Raw genomic sequence first — 24,372 nt, forward strand, 5'->3', positions numbered from 1 at the left:
CGGGAAGATCCCACATGCTGTGGAGCAACTAAGCCCGTGCGCCACAACTACTGAGCCTGCACTCTAGAGCCCGCGAGCCACAACTGCTGAGCCTGCGAGCCACAACTACTGAAGCCTGTGCGCCTAGAGCCCGTGCTCCGCAACAAGAGAAGCCACCGCAATGAGAAGCCCACGCACCGCAATGAAGACCCAACGCAGCCAAAATAAATAAATAAATTAATTAATTTAGGAAAAAGAACAAAACTAGGGGTCTAATTGATACACACAATTTTGTATTTCATCCACTATGGGGTCCCATTATGAATTTTTCAGAACTGTGATAACTTTAGTTCTTTAAAATGATGGTAGTACAAAGAAAACAAACTGTGTTTATATCATGTAGACAGCTATTTTTTTGTAGTCATTTATTGAAAACTAAATATTTTATCAAGTATTCCACCAACAGTAGGTGGTCAGACTCAAATCAAATACATGTACGTTTTATCCCCAAGTTTAAAACCTATATAGCTTTAGCCAAAGCAAATGCTAAATGAGAGAACAGCAAGATCAGAGTAAAGGGGGAATATACTGTTCTAAAGTGAAGCTTGCCTTTACTGGGCGGATCCTAGTTTAAATTGCAATGTTCAACTGGAATAGAAAACCTAGTCTTAATTTAGTCTCTGTTCTCTAAAATATTCAGATGAGGATAAGCTGGAGGGGGCTCAGGAAAGGACTTTACGGAGATCTCGGTATATATTTGTGTAGTGTTGATGCAGGAAACTAAGACACCACAAGGGAAAAGAATAGGACCAACCCTCCAGGGAGAGAGATGGCAATTGCCAGCCAGGAAATCAGAACCTTAACTAAACCTCCTGGATTTCAAGAGCAGGCTTCCTTTTCACCAAAAGGACTGCAATTCACTTATACTATATATATGAGACCTAGGGCAGAGAGCCAATTTCAGATGAAATTTACTTTTGTAAATTTGGTTCCTGGTGTGTTGCCAGGCTAAAGTAATTAGGCGAAGTTGAGCCCATAGAAAGCAGGAAGGACACACAATTGGGAGGAAGTGAAGAAGTCAAGGACAAACACAAAGCTAACTATCTAAACTGTGTGATAGAGTTTGGGCACAGAAAACTGTAAGAAATTAATGAGCTTTTTACCGAGTGCACTGAGGGATAAATAGGTATCAGACCATTTGTGACATCATGATTATAATTATTCCCAGCTATTTACTACCCCATTCCCGGAAGAGGATTATTTATCAGTTGCTTGGCTTGGATCAGCAATGCCTTCAAGCAGGGAGAGGGAAGAGTGCATTTACTTAAGCCATGGACTTGACCATGTGCTTTCTCTTGGTGAGTGATGTGACAGGATGCCAATTCCAAGCAAAAGCATTGAGAGCCATTGTAGGTTTTATCCAACTCTGTTGTTTTGTTGTTTGTTTTTAATCTGCCACAAGGCAGCATGTCACAATATGGAGTGATTCCTTTTCATCCTGAAATGAAGAAAAAAGTGGAACATGAGTAGCTCTGTCAACAACTTCAGCCAACGTTAGAGGAATAAATATGTGCTGGTGTAAGTCACTGATACCTTGGGGTGGTTTACCAACACAGCAAGGCTGAGCAGTTCAGAAATTGTACAAGAAGTGAAGCACTGCCACACAGAAAAAACAACGTATGTGCTGTTGGCTCCAGCGCTGTGCTATTGGCATGAAGTAAACTATAATCGAAGGATGGAAAATGGCAACTCATTTTGTGCATTGATGAAATTTTATGTATTAATGAAATTGGTAACAGGGTTTTCTACAATAACATTTAAGCCATTTAAGGTACGTAATTAACTTGTGACTTTTGGCAAAAGGGATAAGACACAGAACTTTATCAAGTGTGCTTTTGTTATTGGCTGGATTTAAGAAAACAAAGATGAAAACAGAAGAGAACTCACTAGTTAGCAAGGAGTAAAAGAGGAATAAGACAATGTAGACAACTAAGGACCTGCAGGGTTGAAAAACTCAACTGTTTATGATAGGCTACCAATAAATGATAAAACTTGGAAGTACTCTAACCAGCTAAGACTAATTAACCCAGAGCAGAGACCAAATTAAGATACAGATTCACCTTCCTATGGGAAAGTAGAGAGTTCCTATGAAAATTTTCATAAGGCAAAATAGTATAAAGTGAAGAAGCAATTACCTTAGAACACATGTTGCTAATGGATGCACAGAATAAACTGTGACAAAGCACAGATGCTCGTGGACAGTTCAAGGCTCTGGCAGCTTAATGCTGAGATGCTAAGTGTGGTTCCCTGGGAAGAAGCTCGCTGGGGCCGTGCTGGCTGCTTTGGGTGTGTGCTGTCTCCGGAACAGCTCACTGCAAAACACAGGTGAAAAGCTATTTTCCCTTTTCGCCTTTTTTTGTAAAAGCTAAAATCCTCTTCAGATTTTTCTGTTAGTGAAAACAGGTACCAATATAAAAAACAGGTCTTTCGTAAAAGCGAAGTGGCCTACAGCAAACTTTCCAAAAGCAGGGGATACCTATAATTGCCATCTTGCTCTTGTTTAAAAAGTCTGAATAGATTATGGTAGCTACAGATAAATCATTTCAGTTGAACAAAATATGTCACAGAAAACATACCAAGGGTGGCTTCAGAGTGAAGTCTGATAAACTCAACGTGGCTTTAAATAAAGACAAGGCAGAAGAGGGCCAGGGGCTGCCTCAGAAAACGCTGTGAACCTATACAGGAAAATGATTGGAAAAAGAATGGATATTTGTATATGTATAACTGAATCACTTTGCTCAACACCTGAAACTAACACAACATTGTAAATCAACAATACTCCAATATAAAATAAAAATTAAATTAAAAAAAAAAAGGCACTGTGAGTGTGCCGGTTTGCACATGGAAATGACTGGAATCAAACAGATGAAAAGTAAAGTTATAAAGAGGGATGCACTGTCAAGAGAACCACCAACATGAATTAAACGAGACTGTGACCATTTGAGATGTATAACAGCTTTGTAGAGATGCATAGCTTCCGAAAGTAGTAAGCAAGCTGTTCAAGCACAAACGAAGGTGCGTTCTTCAATGCCCTCTTCAGAGATAACCAAGTTTAATTGTATAATAAATAAAAATTGTCCAGGAAGTAGAGCTGAGAGCCACTGAGAAGAACAGATTGGAGAGCTTCCAGGAAGCAAGATTAGGTCATAATCAAGAAATATTTTATGTTCCTTGAAAAACCTGGCCAACAGAATTCCAGAATTACTATGGGCCGCTGATCACCATATGCCACTCATTTGTCCCATTTCTGAGTAACACTGTTAATTGTGGATATCTGACCCTTATTCCTCTATTATTATTGAGTATATAGAAATCAGAATGCAGAGTGAGTATGTGTGTGTGTGTGTGTGTGTGTGTGTGTGTGTGTTCACGTACCACCAAAATTTAAAAAGCCAGATTTGGACCTTCAATAGAGATTATCAACACATTTTGAAATTTGAATCTGATTGTCATGACTGGATTGGATTTTGTCACATCTTCCTTGGGGAGGGGTTGGCAATATTTAGCACCTGGAAAAAGAGAAGCAAATGTTTGTGACTAAGACGATAGATGCTGTTCTTTGCACTATTGTTTCCTTTGTTTTCCTCTTCCAGCAGAAGACCATACCCCATATGGGGGGCAGCTTCTCCAGCCTAGACCATGAAATGAAAGAAAAATGTGGAACTACCACTGACTCAAAACTCATATGTAATGACAGCAAGAAATAAACCTTTGGAGATATTCTGGTCATTTGTTACTGCAGCAAAGATGACAAATAAGACAGTATAATAAGATACATTGTTAGCTTTTGAGAACATTGTTGATTAAATGAGGTGTAAAAGAATTTTCCTTGAAGTACTAAGGGAATTCACACATTAGTTTTTTCTTTTGAATTTATAGGCTTCCAGATAGCCCCAGAAATAAAAAAAAGAAAGTATTTGAGATGGTGAGTTTGAACGAATAGAATATTCCACACAAATAAAGCCTAAAGTTATCCTAGATTTGTGATACAAAAACTGCACATGAAAAATAAGCCTGCTAATTCTCTATAGGTAAAACTACTGGCCAAGGCTTTCATCTTATAATTAATGAATACATTTCTGAAATAATTGTTTGGAAGCCCAGATAATAAACTAACAATGCTGAATAGAGAAGAAATGGAGGGATATGGTAGATATAAGCAAAAGCAACTAGGTACTAAAGCACTCTTCCTGGAAAATGTTCTGTAATTGCCCAAAGTACTTGCTTAAGAACACAAAAAAAGCATATTTAATTACAGAATACTTATGACTTCCATTTAAGACTGCTTTTAATTAGAAAATCACTCATTCTTTAAAAATTTTACAGATATGCTATGTATAAGTTAAATTTTTATATTTATCTAGTCATTTTAAAATCTTTGATATGTTTTGAAATAATAAGACCCTGTAGTTGTTCTGTACTTTAAAATTATGACGCACATAAACAAATATCATTAAATGTGACACCTGTTGCACCCTGGAGTAGAAGGATGAACGTATGTTGTTATTTCAGCTTTCCAGAATGAGAACCTGAGGCTCATTAAGATTACAGTACTTGCCTAAGCTCCCATGACGAAGAAGAGTTGGAAATGAAGACACTTACCCATATCTAGACTTCAACACCAGCGTTTTTCCCTTAATATTAGTATTCTTTTCCCATACTAAAGTTAAGTTTCTTCTTGGAAGAAAGTTGTTGTTTTTCCCTTACTATATGTCATTATTTTCATTACTTCCTTCCTACCTCTCCCTCTTTTTTTCCCTCCCTCTCTCCTTCCCTTCCTCCTTTCATCAAGGGATTAGCTTCCACTATGGCCTAGGCACCAGGATGGTTGCTAAATAAACCATAATTTAATAGGACTGTAAAAGAAATGGGGCAAGAGTAAATGCAGTGCAAGTCAAAAGGGCAGCAGGTGAAAAGACAAGAAATCCAAAAGATGTGCACGTACTGTGTTTTGCAAGCAGGTGTATGACCTAAATTACATTGGAAAAATAGGCATGGTGAGAGGTTAGAATGTAAATGTAGATGGGATCAGATTACGACATTTAGATTTTGTTTCGACGGCAATGGGGAACATTTAAATGATTACATGACTGAAAGATTAATGACATGTGCCATTTTTGGAAGGAGTGTAACTCATATAGTTTCTATCTCAGAAATATAGTCTCCTTCACCTGAAGTGACCCCCTGTCTTCCAATACAACCAGTTCATAACCCAGTTGTGTGTGTATCCTCAATACAAGATTTTGTTAATTCATAATAGACATATTTCACACTACAGATTGTTCACCAGTAAGAAATTTAAAATATTTACAGTAAATGACGAATCAATCTTAAAAGATACTTTTAGATCCACGAGAAGATGGCGGAAGAGTAAGACGCGGAGATCACATTCCTTCCCACAGATACAGTACAAATACACCTACACGTGGAACTGCTCCTACAGAACACCCACTGAACGCTGGCAGAAAACGTCCGACCTCCAAAAAGGCAAGAAACTCCCCCCGTACTTGGGTAGGGCAAAAGAAAAAAGAAATAACAGAAACAAAAGAATAGGGACGGCACCTGCACCAGTGGGAGGGAGCCGTGAAGGAGGAAAGGTTTCCACGCACTAGGAGCCCCTTCGCGGGCGGAGACTGCGGGGGGCGGAGGGGGGAAGCTTCAGAGCCACGGAGGAGAGCGCAGCCACAGGGGTGCGGAGGGCAAAGCGGAGAGATTCCCGCACGGAGGCTCGGCGCCAAGCAGCACTCACCAGCCCGAGAGGCTTGTCTGCTTAGCCGCCGGGGCGGGCGGGGCTGGGAGCTGAGGCTCGGCTTCGGTCGGATCGCAGGGAGAGGACTGGGGCTGGCGGCGTGAACACAGCCTGAAGGGGTTAGCGCACCACAGCTAGCCGGGAGGGAGACCGGGAAAAGGTCTGCAGCTGCCGAAGAGGCAAGAGACTTTTTCTTGCCTCTTTGTTTCGCGGCGGGCAAGGAGAGGCGATTCAGAGCGCCACCTAAACGAACTCCAGAGAAGGGCGCGAGCCGCGGCTATCAGCGCGGATCCCACAGCAACAGGGGCCCAGAGGGAAAATCGGAGAGACTCCCGCACAGAGGCTCGGCGCCGAGCGGCGCTCACCAGCCCGAGAGGCTTGTCTGCTCCCCCGCCGGGGCGGGCGGGGCTGGGAGCTGAGGCTCGGCTTCGGTCGGATAGCAGGGAGAGGACTGGGGCTGGCGGCGTGAACACAGCCTGAAGGGGTTGGCGCACCACAGCTAGCCCGGAGGGAGACCGGGAAAAGGTCTGCAGCTGCCGAAGAGGCAAGAGACTTTTTCTTGCCTCTTTGTTTCGCTGCGCGCAAGGAGAGGGGATTCAGAGCGCCGCCTAAACGAACTCCAGAGAAGGGCGCAAGCCACGGCGATCAGCGCGGACCCCAGAGACGGGCGTGAGACGCTGGGGCTGCTGCTGCCGCCTCCAAAAAGCCTGTGTGTGAGCACAGGTCACTCTCCACACCTCCCCTCCCGGGAGCCCGTGCAGCCCGCCACTGCCAGGGTCCCGGGATCCGGGGACAACATCCCCGGGAGAACGCACTGCGCGCCTCGAGCTGGTGCAACGTCACGCCGGCCTCGGCCGCCGCAGGCTCGCCTCGCCTCCTCCGTACCGCTCCCTCCCCGCGGCCTGGGTGAGCCAGAGCCCCCGAAGCAGCTGCTCCTTTAACCCCGTCCTGTCTGGGCGGGGAACAGACGCCCTCAGGCGACCTACATGCAGAGGCGGGTCCAAATCCAAAGCTGAACCCCAGGAGCTGTGCGAACAGGGAAGAGAAGGGGAAATCTCTCCCAGCAGCCTCAGGAGCAGCGGATTAAAACTCCACAAACAACTTGATGTACCTGCATCTGTTGAATACCTGAATAGACAACGAATCATCCCAAATTCAGGAGGTGGACTTTGGGAGCAGGAGATATTAATTTTTCCCCTTTTCCTTTTTTTTGTGAGTGTATATGTATATGCTTCTGGGTGAGATTTTGTCTGTATAGCTTTGCCTTACAATAGCTTTATTTTACTTCACTATATTATAGCCTCTTTCTTTCTTTCTTTCTTTCTATTTTTTCTCCCTTTTACTCTGAGCCGTGTGGACGAAAGGCTCTTGGTGCTCCAGCCAGGCACCAGGGCCGTGCCTCTGAGGTGGGAGAGCCAACTTCAGAACACTGGTCCACAAGAGACCTCCCAGCTCCACGTAATACCAAACGGCAAAAAATCTCCCAGAGATCTCCATCTCAACATCAAGACCCAGCTTCACTCGACGACCAGCAAGCTACAGTGCTGGACATCCTATGCCAAACAACTAGCTAGACAGGAACACAGCCCCATCCAATGGCAGAGAGGCTGCCTAAAATCATAATAAGGCCACAGACACCACAAAATACACCACCAGACGTGGACGTGCCCACCAGAAAGACAAGATCCAGCCTCATCCACCAGAACTCAGGCACTAGTTCCCTCCACCAGGAAGCCTACACAACCCACTGAACCAACCTTAGCCGCTGGGGACAGATACCAAAAACAACGGGAACTACGAACCTGCAGCCTGTGAAAAGGAGACCCCAAACACAGTAAGATAGGCAAAATGAGACGACAGAAAAACACACAGCAGATGAAGGAGCAGGCTCAAAACACACTGGACTTAACAAATGAAGAGGAAATAGGTAGTCTACCTGAAAAAGAATTCAGAATAATGATAGTAAGGATGATCCAAAATCTTGGAAATAGAATAGACAAAATGCAAGAAACATTTAACAAGGATGTAGAAGAACTAAAGAGGAACCAAGCAATGATGAAAAACACAATAAATGAAATTAAAAATACTCTAGATGGGATCAATAGTAGAATAACTGAGGCAGAAGAAAGGATAAGTGACCTGGAAGATAAAATGGTGGAAATAACTACTACAGAGCAGGATAAAGAAAAAAGAATGAAAAGAACTGAGGACAGTCTCAGGGACCTCTGGGACAACATTAAACGTGCCAACATTCGAATTATAGGGGTACCAGAAGAAGAAGAGAAAAAGAAAGGGACTGAGAAAATTTTTGAAGAGATTATAGTTGAAAACTTCCCTAATATGGGAAAGGAAATAGTTAATCAAGTCCTGGAAGCACAGAGAGTCCCATACAGGATAAACCCAAGGAGGAACACGCCAAGACACATATTAATCAAACTGTCAAAAATTAAATATAAGGAAAACATATTAAAGGCAGCAAGGGAAAAAAAACAAATAACACACAAGGGAATCCCCATAAGGTTAACATCTGATCTCTCAGCAGAAACTCTGCAAGCCAGAAGGGAGTGGCAGGATATACTTAAAGTCATGAAGGAGAAAAACCTACAACCAAGATTACTCTACCCAGCAAGGATCTCATTCAGATTCGATGGAGAAATTAAAACCTTTACAGACAAGCAAAAGCTGAGAGAGTTCAGCACCACCAAACCAGCTTTACAACAAATGCTAAAGGAAATTCTCTAGGCAAGAAACACAAGAGAAGGAAAACACCTACAATAACAAACCCAATACATTTAAGAAAATGGGAATAGGAACATACATATCGATAATTACCTTGAATGTAAATGGATTAAATGCTCCCACCAAAAGACACAGGCTGGCTGAATGGATACAAAAACAAGACCCATACATATGCTGTCTACAAGAGACCCACTTCAGACCTAGGGACACATACAGACTGAAAGTGAGGGGATGGAAAAAGATATTCCATGCAAATGGAAATCAAAAGAAAGCTGGAGTAGCAATTCTCATATCAGACAAAATAGACTTTAAAATAAAGACTATTACAAGAGACAAAGAAGGACACTATATAATGATCAAGGGATCGATCCAAGAGGAAGGTATAACAATTGTAAATATTTATGCACCCAACATAGGAGCACCTCAATACATAAGGCAAATACTAACAGCCATAAAAGGGGAAATTGACAGCAACACAATCATAGTAGGGGACTTTAACACCCCACTTTCACCAATGGACAGATCATCCAAAATGAAGATAAATAAGGAAACACAAGCTTTAAATGATACATTAAACAATATGGACTTAATTGATATTTATAGGACATTCCACCCAAAAACAACAGAATACACATTTTTCTCAAGTGCTCATGGAACATTCTCCAGGATAGATCATATCTTGGGTCACAAATCAAGCCTAGGTCAATTTAAGAAAATTGAAATCGTATCAAGTATCTTTTCCGACCACAACGCTATGAGACTAGATATCAATTACAGGAAAAGATCTGTAAAAAATACAAACACATGGAGGCTACACAATACATTACTTAATAACGAAGTGATTACTGAAGAAATCAAAGGGGAAATCAAAAAATACCTAGAAACAAATGACAATGGAGACACGACGACCCAAAACCTATGGGACACAGCAAAAGCAGTGCTAAGAGGGAAGTTTATAGCAATACAAGCCTACCTCAAGAAACAGGCAACATCTCGAATAAACAACCTAACCTTGCACCTAAAGCAATTAGAGAAAGAAGAACAAAAAAACCCCAAAGCCAGCAGAAGGAAAGAAATTATAAAGATCAGGTCAGAAATAAATGAAAAAGAAATGAAGGAAACAATAGCAAAAATCAATGAAACTAAAAGCTGGTTCTTTGAGAAGATAAACAAAATTGATAAACCATTAGCCAGACTCATCAAGAGAAAAAGGGAGAAGACTCAGATCAATAGAATTAGAAATGAAAAAGGAGAAGTAACCACTGACACTGCAGAAATACAAAAGATCATGAGAGATTACTACAAGCAACTCTATGCCAATAAAATGGACAACCTGGAAGAAATGGACAGATTCTTAGAAATGCACAAACTGCCGAGACTGAACCAGGAAGAAATAGAAAATATGAACAGACCAATCACAAGCACTGAAATTGAAACTGTGATTAAAAACCTTCCAACAAACAAAAGCCCAGGACCAGATGGCTTCACAGGCGAATTCTATCAAACATTTAGAGAAGAGCTAACACCTATCCTTCTCAAACTCTTCCAAAATATTGCAGAGGGAGGAACACTCCCCAACTCATTCTACGAGGCCACCATCACCCTGATACCAAAACCAGACAAAGATGTCACAAAGAAAGAAAACTACAGGCCAATATCACTGATGAACATAGATGCAAAAATCCTCAACAAAATACTAGCAAACAGAATCCAACAGCACATTAAAAGGATCATACACCATGATCAAGTGGGGTTTATCCCAGGAATGCAAGGATTCTTCAATATACGCAAATCAATCAATGTGATACACCATATTAACAAATTGAAGGAGAAAAACCATATGATCATCTCAATAGATGCAGAGAAAGCTTTTGACAAAATTCAACACCCATTTATGATAAAAGCCCTGCAGAAAGTAGGCATAGAGGGAACTTTCCTCAACATAATAAAGGCCATATATGACAAACCCACAGCCAACATCGTCCTCAATGGTGAAAAACTGAAACCATTTCCACTAAGATCAGGAACAAGACAAGGTTGCCCACTCTCACCACTATTATTCAACATAGTTCTGGAAGTCCTAGCCACAGCAATCAGAGAAGACAAAGAAATAAAAGGAATCCAAATCGGAAAAGAAGAAGTAAAGCTGTCACTATTTGCAGATGACATGATACTATACATAGAGAATCCTAAAGATGCTACCAGAAAACTCCTAGAGCTAATCAATGAATTTGGTAAAGTAGCAGGATACAAAATTAATGCACAGAAATCTCTTGCATTTCTATACACTAATGACGAAAAATCTGAAAGTGAAATTAAGAAAACACTCCCATTTACCATTGCAACAAAAAGAGTAAAATATCTAGGAATAAACCTACCTAAGGAGACAAAAGACCTGTATGCAGAAAATTATAAGACACTGATGAAAGAAATTAAAGATGATACAAATAGATGGAGAGATATACCATGTTCCTGGATTGGAAGAATCAACATTGTGAAAATGACTCTACTTCCCAAAGCAATCTACAGATTCAATGCAATCCCTATCAAACTACCACTGGCATTTTTCACAGAACTAGAACAAAAAATTTCACAATTTGTATGGAAACACAAAAGACCCCGAATAGCCAAAGCCATCTTGAGAACGAAAAATGGAGCTGGGGGAATCAGGCTCCCTGACTTCAGACTATATTACAAAGCTTCAGTAATCAAGACAGTTTGGTATTGGCACAAAAACAGAAATATAGATCAATGGAACAGGATAGAAAGCCCAGAGATAAACCCACACACATATGGTCAACTTATCTTTGATAAAGGAGGCAAGCATATACAGTGGAGAAAAGACAGCCTCTTCAATAAGTGGTGCTGGGAAAATTGGACAGGAACATGTAAAAGTATGAAATTAGAACACTCCCTGACACCATGCTCAAAAATAAACTCAAAATGGATTAAAGACCTAAGTGTAAGGGCAGACACTATCAAACTCTTAGAGGAAAACATAGGCAGAACACTCTATGACATACATCACAGCAAGATTCTTTTTGACCCAGCTCCCAGAGAAATGGAAATAAGTACACAAATAAACAAATGGGACCTAATGAAACTGAAAAGCTTTTGCACAGCAAAGGAAACCATAAACAAGACCAAAAGACAACCCTCAGAATGGGAGAAAATACTTGCAAATGAAGCAACTGACAAAGGATTAATCTCCAAGATTTACAAGCAGCTCATGCAGCTCAATAACAAAAAAACGAACAACCCAATCCAAAAATGGGCAGAAGATCTAAATAGACATTTCTCCAAAGAAGATATACAGATGGCCTACAGACACATGAAAGAATGCTCAACATCATTAATCATTAGAGAAATGCAAATCAAAACTACAATGAGATATCATCTCACACCGGTCAGAATGGCCATCATCAAAAAATCTAGAAACAATAAATGCTGGAGAGGGTGTGGAGGAAAGGGAACACTCTTGCACTGTTGGTGGGAATGTAAATTGATACAGCCACTATGGAGAACAGTATGGAGGTTCCTTAAAAAACTACAAATAGAACTACCATACGACCCAGCAATCCCACTACTGGGCATATACCCTGAGAAAACCATAGGTCAAAAAGAGTCATGTACCAAAATGTTCATTGCAGCTCTATTTACAATAGCCAGGACATGGAAGCAACCTAAATGTCCATCGACAGATGAATGGATAAAGAAGATGTGGCACATATATACAATGGAATATTACTCAGCCATAAAAAGAAATGAAATGGAGGTATTTGTAATGAGGTGGATGGAGTTAGAGTCTGTCATACAGAGTGAAGTAAGTCAGAAAGAGAAAAACAAATACAGTATGCTAACACATATATATGGAATCTAAGGGGAAAAAAAAAAAAGGCCATGAAGAACCTAGTGGCAAGACGGGAATAAAGACACAGACCTACTAGAGAATGGACTTGAGGATATGGGGAGGGGGTGGGGTGAGATGTGACAGGGTAAGAGAGTGTCATGGACATATATACACTACCAAATGTAAAATAGATAGCTAGTGGGAAGCAGCCGCATAGCACAGGGAGATCAGCTCGGTGCTTTGTGACCACCTAGAGGGGTGGGATGGGGAGGGTGGGAGGGAGGGAGATGCAAGAGGGAAGAGAAATGGGAACATATTGTATATGTATAACAGATTCACTTTGTTATAAAGCAGATGCTAACACACTATTGTAAGGCAATTATACTTCAATAAAGATGTTTGAAAAAAAAAAAAAAAAGATACTTTTAATGACTTCCAACAGGCTGAATGTCATCATTTCATCTTATATTTTATCCACAGTTTATTCTCCTATTTTCCTAGTTGTTTTCCTACCCATCATCATTTTTTTCAAAATAGATAACCCCAGCTGAGCCAAACCCCCATGGTTACTTGAGAATAGTATCCCTCAAGAAACCAAAATAATATCCTAAATTTTTAAGTAGTATCTCCTTTGCCTAACACTTTTATTCTGCCTCTGTCTTAGGACGTGATGAGCATTGTTTCTTCAACTTGGAGCCAACTAGTATTTCCTGGGGAAAACAGACAGCCATCCATTCACACACATTAAATATTCGTATTTCTCACTCTATTACAAACACACACAGCCATGTGTACCACATGTAAACCCGGACACGGGTATTTGCCACAGAGTGGCAGTTTAAAGAGAGGGGAAACAATATGCCATTTTACTATTCTACTTTGGTATCCTAGGGAGGAAAGTAGAGCGATAATATGCTATGCTCTGCACCTGGTAAAAGCATTCTGAAAGCTATAGTGGAGTTTTGGTTAAAGATATTCAGTAAATATGTGGGTATATGCAAATTAGTGATCCTAATAATAAATGATGAAATGTATACTTCCAAGTAGCTTAGATTCCAAAAGAAACAATCATATGAAGAGTGTAGTATAGGATAGAAGCAAAAACCTGTTTTAAGAAGATCATGACGTGGGGCAGGGGGCTAAAGTCCTAGGGCCACAATGAACCATATTTGTAAAAATATTTCCTCTACATGAACTATGTAGAGGCATCTCCATAATTCTGATAAATAGAAACGAGTGCTATATTTGTTATAGTTTTAGTAGCAGCATATTCATGCATCATATGAATAAAGACCCTGAAATGCTTTATTTAATCAATAGGAAGAACCTGATAAAAGTCTACTATTTGCAGTCAATTTCCTCACACCGGTGGTAGAGCTCTGTTTTAACTGTAATTCATCGTCATAATAGAAACTTCATGAAAACCTAGCAACTTGTCAGGGAAGCAGTTTGAAAGACTAAAGATCTCCTAAAACTCATGATTTCTTTTTCCTCTTTTTATAAATTTATTTATTTATTTTTGGCCGCGTCGGGTCTTCGTTGCTGCGCGCGGGCTTTCTCCAGTTGCGGCGAGCAGAGGCTACTCTTCGTTGCGGTGCGCGGGCTTCTCATTGCGGTGGCTTCTGTTGCTGTGGAGCACGGGCTCTAGGTGCACGGGGTCAGTAGTTGTGGCTCGCGGGCTCAGTAGTTGTGGCTCGCGGGCTCTAGAGCGCAGGCTCAGTAGTTGTGGCGCGTGGGCTTAGTTGCTCCGTGGCATGTGGGATCTTCCCAGACCAGGGCTTGAACCCGTGTCCCCTGCATTGGCAGGTGGATTCTTAACCACTGCGCACCAGGGAAGTCCCAACCCATGATTTCTTAGGAGAAGAGAACATTACTCTAAGAAAACCATTTCCAAATTATTTGATATTCACCTGAAGCCTAGCAGCTGCCACCCAGCTCTCTGTGCCTGACAGCTTTTTGCAGTCAGCCTTGCATGCAGAAATAAATAGTAGCAAGATATATCTCCTTATAAAATTTGATAGTTTCTTTTCCATAATATTTACTTTTCAAGCCAATGTAACTGACTGAAAAATTTACCTGCAATTCAGTCACATATTTCTGAGGAATGGAAAATATACTGACTGGCATGACATGCAATAAATCACAAACTATAACAAAATAGATGAAACTAAACAAAATACTGTGAAGATGAACTACGGATCTCCCTGAAATATATAATCACATTTGTCCACAAAGGTTTTTATTCTATACATGACTAGGAAGATATATGTAAAAAGAAAACCTAATGGTGACCTTTACATAAATAAAATGCATTCCTCTTTAATGTTTCCTGCATTGAAAAGAACCTACAAATCATAAAAGATGCTTGGTAGTTTTTATTTATTCATTTTTTATGTATTTTGCAACACTGCAGTCCTTCTCACAGCTTAAAAATTCCTGTGTTTTATACCACTTATGTGCCTGGTCACTCAAATTGACAGACATATCCCAACGCAGATTTTTTTCAATGAGCAAAATGAGGATGGAAATAAAAATCTATCTACCAGAAGAATTGATTCCTAATGGAAAAAAAAAAAATCCTCTCTGCCCTTAGTGCTGTCCGTTGACTGATAAATCATAGATCAAAATCCTACCTATAAAATATTGAAGGAAAACCTCTTCAGACCCAGACTAGTGCTTTAATGACTTGTGCATACTAAAGACCGTTTGAATCGAAGATAAATTCAGAAAGTTATCCCAGGATCCAATTTTCTCCAAGCCAAAGGCCATCTGCTCAGTAAGTCTATAATCCTGATTGTGTTGTGTGTGTGTGTGCACGTGTGCATGCACGTGTAGAGGAAGAAAAAGAGAAAGAGACATGCTCACACCGTGTTGCATATCAATTTCTCTAGGAAAATAAGTATCGGTGTTATACAGAACACATTTCTGTATTTTTCAATAGATAAAACATTACGGGAGTAAATTAATAGATTTCAGAAGGTAAACCAAATATAAAAGTCATTAGTTTTTAACAGGTCCTCTGTTTTATAATACTAAGCTAAATCAGCATACAAAAACTATTTTAACATACTGCCCATTAATCTATGAAGAGCTGAAAAATACTGGCAAGTGAGCTCTTTCATATGTATTAGGTTTTCAAAAGCCATTCTTCTGATTTGGGTATATGTCTATTTCTTTTTTTTTTTTTCCCCATTCATTTTCCTTTTTTTCTTCATTTATTCACTGACAAATTAACCAAATGGATAAATAACACCTAATAGATAGCGTGGATAATTTGAAAATACAACTCAAACTCTACACATAATACACATCAAACTCAACTTGTTACAAATCGATTGCATTATCTATTCTCTGAACCCCCTATGCATATAACAGCCCAATCCACGTTTAAACTTCCTCTTCTTTTTTCTTAAAGAAAAATCCACTATTCTTCTCAGATTTACTATTACTTCCTCTAAGCTACTTGTTGAAATCAACAGATGTGCCTAGGGAAGAAATGGTCACAAATACCATGTCATACCTGTGGGTTAACCTCCTCTGGACCTTGAGATCACAATTCTTCACTTCCTGGTTAGCTCTTGAGTCCCTTCAAAAAAATGTTTTATAATATTTTTCAACTCTTCTAAATGACATCAGCAGAAAGATGGGACCAAATCACCTAATCTGCCATTCTGGGAAGAATAGCCAAATCCGGCCCTGGTTCACATACCTGGTGGTACTTCAAGGCTCCAGGAGCCCTGCGGCGGGTTCACGTCCAGCTCCTACAGTTTCTGCTGTGTCTCGAGTCTTTTCTGGAGCCAGGGTGTGTTCCTCCAGTTACCAGCCCCAAAGCACATACAAACCCCGTCACTAACTGATGTGGCATCAGTTCACACTTAATGGCTTTGATTTCTCTCTTTGTTTCTGTTCCGAGACAGAATTTCCCATTCCTTTTGAAGCCTGACCATGTACGTGTGTCACTGTGTACTGAGAGGGGGACGGCACGTGTCAGCTCAGGCTGTCATCAAGACTGAGCTTTGAAATTTGATTTCCACAGTATAAAGCCTGCCTTTTACTGCTTCTACTATAGAAATGTATTCTGACATTAGACTTAAATTCTTTTGAAGTCCTGCCATAGATCATTTATTTCTCTTAATTTAAAGAAATTATTTTTTCTTCATGTTCTGTTAAATTTTAATTGGATCCTGCGGAATTTTCAACTCCACTTGATTTTCTCCGGAGGATCTTGGGGCTCTTAGAGTAGAGGCTATGTCATCCAGCATAACATTAAAAATGACAAATACGTTGAAATTGTCTCCTGGACTCTGAGACAGATAATTTCTAGGAATAGATTTTGCTTCTGAGGATTCATATAATACTTCTTTATCTGGTTCTGTCTTGGATTTACCAATAACACTATTATTTTATTTTTTCTTTAAATTTTTACCTTGACCAGCTAAGATTCCTCCCAAAGATTTATTATCTCATAGCCTTGTCTACACAGTATACTTGGGGGGGGGGTGGCTCAAATCCCTCCTCAGTTTGGTAAATTCTCAGTTGTATAAAGTACACAGCTTCTATCAAGTTCTCACCTACTTAGAGAACTACGTGTGCTACTGTAACTCCAACTTAAGAGATGTAGTCTTTCCTTCATGGCCTAGTTTTCCTATATTTTAAATATATAGATAGTTAAATATTAATTCCCGTATGAACTGTAATTATGGTAGCCACCTCCACTCCAACCTTCCCTCTTTTATTTGGAATCAGTTCTGCACTTTCCAGAATGCTATTAAGTCCTCACAATCCTTGCCATTTCCTTCTCTACCTCCACATTCTCATTTCCCATCCAGTAGATTTTTGATTTATGGGATGTCCAATATCTGAGGGAATGCAGAAAAGTGGAGTTTGGGGCAGTGCTCTAGTTATAACAAAGACCAGGGCTTTGGTTTCTGACTGATACCAACCATGGGTCTCTAAATCGAGGACTGGAAACTACTAAAGTAGGTACAAAGAACCTTTAACCTCTTTTCAGGAAGTGTCTTTTGTAAGAAATAAAGCCTACATGAGCCATTGACTAAACAGTGTGTGTGTACTGAAGGAGGGCAGAATTTGCCACCCCAAAATATACCTCTTTGGCATAAGGATTATTATTATAGGCTGATTACTTTTAAGAAGCAGCAGACCTAGGAAAAGCTCTGAAAACTGAGTAGAAGTTACCCTTTCATAAGAGACATTTACATTTATATGGGAAATCTCCATTCGAAAGGATGTCTCCCTTTTTGTTATGAGGAAGAGAAGGATAACCAAATCTCCAGAAACTCTTATCAATGGAGAAGACAATGCCCTAAATCTGCATAATAACCTTACCTTTATTTACTGTGCTTTTCCTGACAGCCGCCCAGAGCTGGCTTCCCCATGCCCCAACACTTTTTTTTGTTTAACTGGACACAGTATTTAAGGTGGTGGCTTGGGCCATTTTGGGGAGTTACTCACTTTCCTGGGTCTCTCCCATGTACACAGGAGGTATACATGTTATTAAACTTCTGTTTGTTTTTCTCCTGTTAATCTTTTATTACAATGGGGAGGGGCAGTGTCTCAGCCGAGCCCTAGAAGAGTAGAGGGAAAATTATTTTTCATAACCTATAGTGTAAATTAAATTCATCTGTATTATAGTGTGTAGCACTCTCTAAAAAATCTGACATTATATAGGTTTCCAGTGAAACTTTTTAATAGTTCATGAGTTTTTATCTCTTTTGATCATCTTTCAAATTATCTAAATGACAATGCTGCATCAAGGACATCTGAACTTAAACCATTTTAAACCAGACCCTCCCAGTAAAAATACTAAGACCTGTGGAGTGCTCACTACGTGCTAATCACCAAAGTAAATGCTTTAGAAGCATTTTCTCATTACCTTTTCAAAAGAGTCTTTTTTGGGTAGGTGGTCTTCCTAACCTCTTTTTCCCTATAGGTAAGCTGAGAAATAGAGGAGCTAGAAAATTAGTAGTAAGTTAGGAAAAAGAAGTGGTAAATTCAGCCTTTTGGCTTCAGAAACTAAACTCTTAACAATGGTGCTAAAGTCCTTCAAAGACGGTAGTATGAAGTTCTATGAATTTCTAGTGAAACTAATTAACAAATGTAGCAATTGAATTATAGAAGGTATTCTTAGATGTCAAGACTATTACGAAATATTTGCTCAGCTGCAAATAACTGATGTTTACTCACAAATACACATGGATGCTTATATTTTAATAGTAAATATATATTTCTCCCTTCTGGTTAACATTTACTCTAACTGCTGTTTTGAAAATATTGTTTTTTCTAATGTTATCTTTTCAATAACAAAGGGTTAAAATGGCAAGCGATTTAAGCTTTTGTGGTTTGTGGCCGTTGTGAAACATGTCTGGAAAATTCTTTGACGCTCCTCTCGTTGAAAGGTGAGGTCTATGTCAGCTCACCTTGGATATGAACTCTGACTGTTTGACCAACAGAATACAGTGGAAATTACACTTTATGGTGTACAGGATCGACCCTTAATAAACTGGCAGATTCCAGTGAAGTCATTTGTGAGCCGTTCATTCTTGAATCCTAGGCACCATTCCTAAGGGAGCTCAAGCGGGTCGTGCAGATGCCTGTGTGGAGGGTGGAGGGACTCCAGGGACGTTGCCCCCCTGCCTCCCAGAGCTGCCACCTGTCATCACCAACCTGTCCGTCATGTGAACTAGCTCTCTTAAGAGTGGAGTTTCCAGTTCAGAGTTGAGCCAACCTAGCCAGTGCCACTTGGGGAGGAGGTAGCTGTCCCCACCAAGCTCTGCCCAAATTGCAGATTTTGTACAGAATAAATGATGGTTGTAGGGGGAAGTAACAAATTTGGGGGCAATCTATAATAAAGCAATAGCTATCTGACCTGAAGGCTCTGAGACGCATCTATTTTCAATGTACTCACAAATAGACAATCTCTGCTCCCGAGATGTGGAACTTGCATTTAGATCTCTTCTTATCTGGAACAGTTTTAAGTTATGAGGAAATAATGATAACGTTTAAGTGGCACTATGGAATACTTTACTATGTACTTTCAGGTACCAGACGAAAGAGTAAAGGCTAAATGGCGCTGTTTTCGGATCATCCCTGCAAATCACTCGCATCTCACGCTGGAACCCAGACTCTCAGGGTCAGCTTTCTGACATCATAGGAGCGGAAGCTGGTTCCATCTCCAGAGTTGTATAAAACCAACGCAGATGTTTCCTCATTGGAGGCTCTTTTGTTGATGAGGCATTTTCTCCCATATATTGTCAGCATTTTCCTTTCTGTGGGGCTCATTCTCATTAGCATTTAAATACACTCCAGTCAATCACAGTCAACAGAAGCCTTCCATCAACTTTCTCTCCCATCGCCTCAAGCCTCATTTCTATCTCTGTCCCATAGCGCCTTCCCTTTTTGTCATAACAAACACCCTGTTCACTCTTCTTCCCTTTGTAATCTGACTTCCACTTCCACCCCAAGCCCTACAACTGCTTCGACCTAGGTTACAGAGTAAATAGAAAGACTTCTTTCTGAAGCAAATGGATATTCTGATTCCTTCGTTTACCTGACTTTTCTATGGTTTGTGGTTCTTCTTCTCAAGCTCCCCCCCCCACCCTCCCTTCTAGAACTGAGCGCATCTGAATTAGTCTGCTTGGGCTATCATAATAGAGCATCACGGGCTTGGTGGCGTAAACAACAGACATTTCTTTTCTCTGAGTTCTGGAAGCAGGAAGGTGGAGACTGAGGTGCCAGGAGCTCGGTTTCTGAGGGCGTCTCTCTAGCTCACACATGGCTGCCTTCCTGTCCAGTCCTAGCACGGCCCTTCCCTGGGGCCGGCACAGACAGCGCTGGGTGCCTTGTCTCCTTATAAGGACATCAGTCCCACTGGATTAGGGTTCCACCCTTAGGACTTCATTTAACCTTAATGACCTCCCCGAAGGCCCTGTCTCTATACACAGTCACACTGCGGTAAGGGCTTCAACACATGAATTTGGTGGGAACACAATTCAGTCCATAACAACACCTCTCAGCTTACCTGAAGTCAAATTACTTAATCTCTTCTGTCCCTTCAGTGTATTTATTGTTAGTGCACTCTCTGAATACCCTTTCCTTCTTATGACATAAATTACTACTTATATTTCACACACCCTAGAGTCTCCAGCCCAGCCCTCTACCCGGAGTGTCAGATTCACTCAGCTGCATATTAGACAATCTAACTCTATGCCCCACAAATATCTTACATCAAGTAATCCGAAGTATTTCACATCTCATACACACGAACGAAGTTATCAGCAAGTTATCCAAGCCAGGACTCTGGGTTTCGTCTTTTTATCCTCAACAAACTCACACACTTCACAAAATTCAACAATTCCCTTTGTTTTACTTTCAGAGTCTGTTTCAAATGTCTCTGGATCATGAACGCTCTTGTCTCTGTGCTTTTTCCAATATACTTATTTCACCAAGAACATTCTGGCCTCATGACCTGGGTAATCCCGCTCCATTCTTCGCGTCTCACCTATGGTGCAACCGTCTCTGGAAATAAGGTCCTGAATCTCTAGACTGAACCTAGTGATGTTAACCGGCTTCATCACTTATTCTTCCTAGTATAGTCTGTGGCAGCCACTCTTCAAAAACAGGATGCACCCCTACCCAAAATTTGGTTTAGATAGTAAGACTGATAATCATACATACATAAAAGACTATGAAAAATGTTATCATTTATATAACGAGACTTTCTGGAGAGTGCAGGGCAACCTCTCTAAAAAAGTCCTAAGATGGAAAAAGCAAGGAAAGGGGTTTAACTGTGGTTAGCAGGCGGGGCTGGGATGAAGGCTGTCGTACACAGAGTAAGGTCTGAGTGCGCTGAATCTCTCGTTGGCACCGAAGGAGTCACCGTCCGGGTCTCTCATCAGCTGGACAAGGTGTGAGGCAGAGGACGGAGAGGAGTGATGCTGAAAAGCTGTCAGCGATGAGACATCAAAAAATATCCTCAGACTCCTTATTATGTGGCGTTAGGAGCTCAGCTGAGCAGGGAGAGCAGGAGCCGCGTTGTCAGGCATCAGAGTTGCCCATTGAAGCAACAAGCCAACAATGAAGGAGTCAAGCCTTTAGTCGCTGCAGCGGGAGAAGCAGGAGGCTAATACGGAATCCGGTCCCCTGTCATATTTTCCTCACGGGAAGGCTTACTCTTGGAGGGTCAGGCAGGTGTGCAGATGTCGGGGTCATCTCACTGCTGAGGGAGCCCTGACCCAAAGGCTCCGCAGCTGAACAAGCCTGGGGTGGAGAAGAGCATGAGGGGAAAGGGCTAGCAGTGGAGAGGTGGAGGGTACAGAGTCAGAGTGGGGAAAAGTGTCTGTGAGGATTTCTCCTCCTTCCCATGAGGGGCTGTCAGCACGCCTAAAGAAGAAGACCTCTGCCCCAGGCCTCAGACGAATGACCAGGAATGAAGGCATCAGGGCTAGGAATGTAAATACCTGAGAGAGTGTCACCACCAGGAGGGTCCCGGTCCTTGATGGCAGCTCCCTTCAGAGACTGCGTTGCAAAGGCTGTGCAGGGCGTCTGGTGTGGGAAGAGCACCGTGACCCCCAAGGCCTGTCAGATAAAGCCTCTGTAATGGCCAATGGTCAGCAGGAAAAATTACATAATGGGGTTGAGCCGGGAGCCAGCCTCTTAACATGGTCTTTAACATATGGAATTATGGTCATATGCAAGGCCAAGGGGAAGAAGACACACCTGATCAGACTATACTTTCACTGAGCATATTTTAATGTGCATGAGTTATCTTATTTTTGAAATATTCTGGCATTATTCATTTTAGCTGAGTCTCTCTTCCTGATATTACAGATCAACATGCTACTTCCATTGCAAAAATTTAGCCACTTTTTAATAATCTATACTTATAAATATGTTTTGAAAGCAGATGGAAATTTTTTAACACATTGGCAAAAAACACATTTTTAGCACAACAATCATTAATTAGGAATAGTCATCAAGAGCTTTCCTTTAAGAAAGGAGTACAGAGGAGTTTTTAGAACACAGGCTTTCAAATTGTATAGACTTGAGAAAATTCTATAGACTCAATTTTACCATCCGTAAATACATTTCCTAAAATTGTTATGAAGATGAAATAAGGCAAAACATACAAATAACATACTCTTTGGCATATATATGGCCCAATAAATGATTAACAGATGGGTCAGTTAGAATGTGTACTATCCATTCGTGGTTCTTAAGTGATTTAACACTATGTGTACAGATACAGACTTGAAAAGATGAGTGATGGGTAAAATGGGATGTGAGACCTCCTTGAGGTTCAGTTTTTCTGTTAAAAAAATGAAGACGTCCCTTTCTCTTGACTGATTTTTGGGCTTATTTTCATGCCTTCTAGTTGTCTAAAAAGCTCAAAATTAGGGGCTTCCCTGGTGGCGCAGTGGTTGAGAATCTGCCTGCCAATGCAGGGGACACGGGTTCAAGCCCTGGTCTGGGAAGATCCCACATGCCGCGGAGCAACTAGGCCCGTGAGCCACAACTACTGAGCCTGCGCGTCTGGAGCCTGTGCTCCGCAATAAGAGAGGCCGCGATAGTGAGAGGCCCGCGCACCACGATGAAGAGTGGCCCCCGCTTGCCACAACTAGAGAAAGCCCTCGCACAGAAACGAGGACCCAACACAGCCAAAATAAATAAATAAATAAATTTTTTAAAAAAAATTCTGCACCAATCTGGAAAAAGAGAATAAGAATAAACGTAAGATTTAAAAAAAAAAAAAAAAAGCTCAAAATTATTACAAGAAGCCTGGTGAATTTTGGGGGGGTCTAAGAAGAAGTCTTTCTATGCATTGCTCTGTCAAGAAGGGGCTCAAATTTAGAATATAGTGTATTTTTGGTAAAATACAGTTCTCCCAAATCATTCGTATTCTTGGCATTATTTCTGCACCTATCATCTAATCTGTCCTGCTCACATTGTTTCCCCATGAGATGTGGACATGAGTCTTGAAGACATATAAACAGGGTCATTAACACAATATGGATGATCTTCTTCAACTTTTACACTTATGTTAATATGGACTTATTAAAATGGTGAGCATGGTATTTAAACTGAATTAAATTCATGTCAGATACTTTATCAATTCTTACTTGTTATCAGGAACTAATGATTTAAAAATTAATAAGATATATCCTCTGCCCTTGAAAAACTGATAATTAGCTCAGAGTATAGGTACGTATTTAACCTACCATAATCAATGGAATAAGGACTAGAACAAATACAACAGTAGTATGTCTTGAAAACAAAGTAAAAGGGGTTATTAAAGTGCCTTCAAGTATTAGGGAACGCTCTACTTATGAGGTCACAACTGACTTGTCTTGAAGAACAGATAAACATGTCCAGGAAGAGAAAATTAGAGAAAGCCGTGTAGAGCAGAAGCAAGAGTACGAGAAAAGACATGGAGTTCTCAAAACTGCAAAATGAAGCTGAAATCAGGCCAGCTATATGCATCCCTTCAACAAAATGTCCTTCCAAGTTTCAAAAATATCTTCCAGGTATGAAACTTCAAGAACGCCCATTTGACGGAAGTATAGATAGGAACTATTATATACTGAGTGAAAACTGGCTTTAATCATAAAGCCCACAGCACCTAATAAAGTAATAATTATGATGATGAGGTCACTTACCATTTGTTGAGCTCATACAGTCTGTTAGTTGCATATCTGTCTGGGAACTAAAGTATCCCTTAATCTAAGAGCATGGTCTGTCAACTGCATGTTGGAGCTTCTTCTTAGCTGTTCACAAGAAAAAATAATGAAAATAAAAACTATTTATTCATAAAAATCACACCGGTTTCTTTCCCATTTGAAAAAATATAGATAGAAAATTTTAATAAATTAAAAAAAATTTTTTCTGATAACATATTTGTATCCAGCCAGGCATTGAGTATAAGTGTATTCCTTGAAAAAATCTCCTACAATAAGGTTTACACATATTTTTGTGTTACGTT

Source organism: Balaenoptera acutorostrata, chromosome 21 (assembly GCF_949987535.1).
Source record: "Balaenoptera acutorostrata chromosome 21, mBalAcu1.1, whole genome shotgun sequence".
Taxonomy (NCBI): domain Eukaryota; kingdom Metazoa; phylum Chordata; class Mammalia; order Artiodactyla; family Balaenopteridae; genus Balaenoptera; species Balaenoptera acutorostrata.